Source organism: Ciona intestinalis, chromosome 2 (genome assembly GCF_000224145.3).
Source record: "Ciona intestinalis chromosome 2, KH, whole genome shotgun sequence".
NCBI lineage: Eukaryota > Metazoa > Chordata > Ascidiacea > Phlebobranchia > Cionidae > Ciona > Ciona intestinalis.
The window spans coordinates 3,057,829-3,062,089 of NC_020167.2; positions in this window are offsets into that span (position 1 = coordinate 3,057,829).

Consider the following 4,261-nt stretch of genomic DNA (forward strand, 5'->3'; position numbering starts at 1 on the left):
TGGACGAAACTTTTAGACGAAACTTTTGGACGAAACTTTTGGACGAAACTTTTGGACGAAACTTTTGGATGAAACTTTGGTCGAAATTTTTGGGCGGAACTTTTGGGCGAAACTTTTGGACGAAACTTGTGGACGAAACTTTTGGATGAAAGTTTTGGACGAAACGTTTGGACGAAACTTTGGTCGAAATTTTTGGGCGAAACTTTTGTGCGAAACTTTTGGACGAAACTTTTGGGCGAAACTTTTGGGCGAAACTTTTGGACAACACTTTTGGACGAAACTTTTGGATGAAACTTTTGGACGAAACGTTTGGACGAAACTTTGGTCGAAATTTTTAGGCGAAATTTTTTGGCGAAACTTTTGGACGAAACTTTTGGACAAAACTTTTGGTCGAAACTTTTGGTCGAAACTTTTGGTCGAAACTTTTGGTCGAAATTTTTGGACGAAACTTTTTGACGAAACTTTAGGACGAAACTTTTTGACGAAAATTTGTATTTAAATTGTCGTTATTAAGCTTAATGTTTTAAAAGATTTTTTACAAATTGTTTTTAGAAGATGACTTGCCTCGCAAATTAATAAAAATGGTTAATAATGTAAATAAATGGCAAGTGTTTTAATATGTCTTGGACTTCAGCAAAGGGAACGTATTGATGAATGCATAGTAGAGTGGGGAAAGATGGGACACATTTTTTTTGTAATCATGATCGTACATCATAGAGTTTATTAAATTGGCACAATGCCACTATTTAACACTTCTGCTTAACCAACAATGCCACTTTTTTGCTTTTTTGCTTTTTATATGTACCCCATGGTCAATAACGCAACATGTTTATAATTTATGTTTTTTATTGAAACAAGCAGATGACGTTTCACACATCGGGTGAACTAGGATTAACAGTAGTCACCAACTGTTCACCAGTTTATTCAAGAAAGTGATCGACTGCTTCCTGCATTTCTGCGAATTCTTTAGCTGTAAACATAAACACAAGTTAAGCATGATCAGCGAATTGTATGGAAAAGAGATATATATTTCGCCTAAATGGCATCGTTTTTTTTTTTAAAATAGAAATCGGAACTTAATTTACCCTTCTGTGCTTGATTCCAATTCCATCTACGGCGGGTCAGAGGTGATCGACGGCGGTATGACATCTGGGGTTTCCATTGGTCGGGCGGGATGGCGGGACTGGCACTGGCTTCGATTTCGGTGAGGACGAGGAGTCCGATGACAAGCAAGAGAAGGAACGCTGACTTATTCATCTGCAGAAACAAATGAACTAATAAAAAACAATAATTCAATTTTAAGTAAAATAAATCAAACCATAACCAAACATTTTTTAAATCTTCGAATGCGGTAGCGAAGATCAGATTAATTAAAACAACGAAGAAAACAAAACTAACAGCAAAATGACCGAAAGTCCAAACATACAAGTAAAACAAACCAACCACTTACATCGTTGCTTTCTGAACAATGAATCAACATGATACAAGTGTGCGTATATAAAACGTTCAATGATTTCCGAACCAACTTCTCAGAAATAAGTTCTGTTCTTGGATTTCAATCGTGTTGTCTCAGTTTTCGTATAGCATTCGTTTCCAGTCTAGACTCCAGCAAGTCAACGTGATGAAAAGTAAACGTGATGAATGAATCTAACTGATGTTTTCTCACACGTGCTGCGGCAACGAGAAATATTTTACTTGAATTTCAACGTAAACTGATCTCTCACGCCACCTGCCAGATGAATAAAATATTATTTTACGCACACCCACAATGGTCGCAGTGTTGGGCCTCATGTCTGTTCTAAAAATTATAGACTCACACACAACGTAGCTTTCGACGGTGCTTGGGTGGTTTGATGCATGACCGAATCAAATGCAAAGTCTTTGCAGCTTTCTGCAGTCGTTTTGTTAAACTGAAATTGTTGGACGAAACTTTTGGACCAAACATTTGGTCGAAATACTTGGTCTAAACTTTTGGACAAAACGTTTGGACGAACCTTTTCGTCTAAACTTATGGAAAAAAACGTTTGGACGAAACTTTTGGACGAAAATTTTGGTCAAAATTTGGACGAAAACTTTGGTCAAAATTTAGACGAAAATTTTTGTTAAAAATTATTAAAAACTTGAACGAAACTTTTGGAAAAAACTTTAGGACGAAAATTTTGGTCAAAATTTTGATGAAACCTTTGGACGAAACTTGAAAACTCTGACGAAACTTTTAGAAAACAACTTTTGGACAAAAGTTTTTGACGAAACTTTTGGACGAAACTTTTGAACGAAAGTTTGACGAAACTTTTGGAAAAAACTTTTGGACAAAACTTTTGGACGAAACTTTTTGACGAAAATTTGACAAAATTTTTGGACAAAACTTTAAAAAAAAAATTTTGGACGAAAGTTTGACGAAACGTTTGGAAAAAAACTTTTGGAAAAAACTTTTGTCTAAACTTTTGGACAAAACTTTGACAAAACTTTCGGACGAAACTTTGATAAAACTTTTGGACAAAACTTTCGGACGAAACATTGATAAAAATTTTGGTCGAAACTTTTGAAACATCTTTTGGACAAAAGTTTTGGTCGAAACTTTCGGACGAAACTTTCGAACGAAACTTTGATGAAACCTTTAGACGAAACCTTTAGACGAAACTTTGGACGAAACTTTGGACGAAACTTTTTAACAAAACTTTTGGACAAAGATTTGACAAAGTTTTGGAAAAAACTTCTGGACAAAAGTTTTTGACGAAACTTTTGGACGAAAGTTTGACGAAAATTTTTTAAACTTTTAGACAAAACTTTTGTCTAAACTTTTGGACAAAACTTTGACAAAACTTTCGGACGAAACTTTGATAAAACTTTTGGACAAAACTTTCGGACGAAACATTGATAAAAATTTTGGTCGAAACTTTTGAAACATCTTTTGGACAAAAGTTTTGGTCGAAACTTTCGGACGAAACTTTCGAACGAAACTTTGATGAAACCTTTAGACGAAACTTTTGGACGAAACTTTGGACGAAACTCTTTAACAAAACTGTTGGACAAAGATTTGACAAAGTTTTGGAAAAAAACTTCTGGACAAAAGTTTTTGACGAAACTTTTGGAAAAAAACTTTTGGACAAAACTTTTTGACGAAAATTTGACAAAATTTTTGAACGAAATTTTTGGTCCAAACTTTTGGACAAAACTTTTTGTCTAAACTTTTGAACAAAACTTGGGCAAAACTTTCGGACGAATCATTGATAAAAATTTTGGTCGAAACTTTTTTTACACCTTTTGGACATACGTTTTGGACGAAAGTTGAAAACTTTGACGAAATTTTTGGACAAAAGTTTTGGACAAAACTTGAAAACTTTGACGAAACGTTTGGACGAAAGTTTGACGAAACGTTTGGACGAAAGTTTGACAAAACTTTTGGACAAAACTTTTTGTCGAAACTTTTGGACAAAACTTTGATGAAACTTTTAGACGAAACTTTTGGACGAAACTTTTAGACGAAATTTTTGGACGAAAGTTAAACGAAACTTTTGGACGAAACTTTTGGTCGAAATTTTTGGACGAAACTTTTGGAAGAAACTTTTGGACGAAACTTTTGGACGAAACTTTGGTCGAAATTTTGGTCGAAATTTTTGGGCCAAACTTTTGGACGAAACTTTGACAAAATTTTTGAACGAAATTTTTGGTCCAAACTTTTGGACAAAACTTTTTGTCTAAACTTTTGAACAAAACTTGGGCAAAACTTTCGGACGAATCATTGATAAAAATTTTGGTCGAAACTTTTTTTACACCTTTTGGACATACGTTTTGGACGAAAGTTGAAAACTTTGACGAAATTTTTGGACAAAAGTTTTGGACAAAACTTGAAAACTTTGACGAAACGTTTGGACGAAAGTTTGACGAAACGTTTGGACGAAAGTTTGACAAAACTTTTGGACAAAACTTTTTGTGAAACTTTTGGACGAAACTTTTGGACGAAACTTTTAGACGAAATTTTTGGACGAAACTGTTAAACGAAACTTTTGGACGAAACTTTTGGTCGAAATTTTTGGACGAAACTTTTGGAAGAAACTTTTGGACGAAACTTTTGGACGAAACTTTGGTCGAAATTTTGGTCGAAATTTTTGGGCCAAACTTTTGGACGAAACTTTTGACGAAATTTTTGAACGAAACTTTTGGTCCAAACTTTTGGACGAAACTATTTGTGAAACTTTTGAACAAAACTTTGGTCGAAGTTTTTCGGACGAAATCATTGGGTCAAACTTTTGGTCGAAAC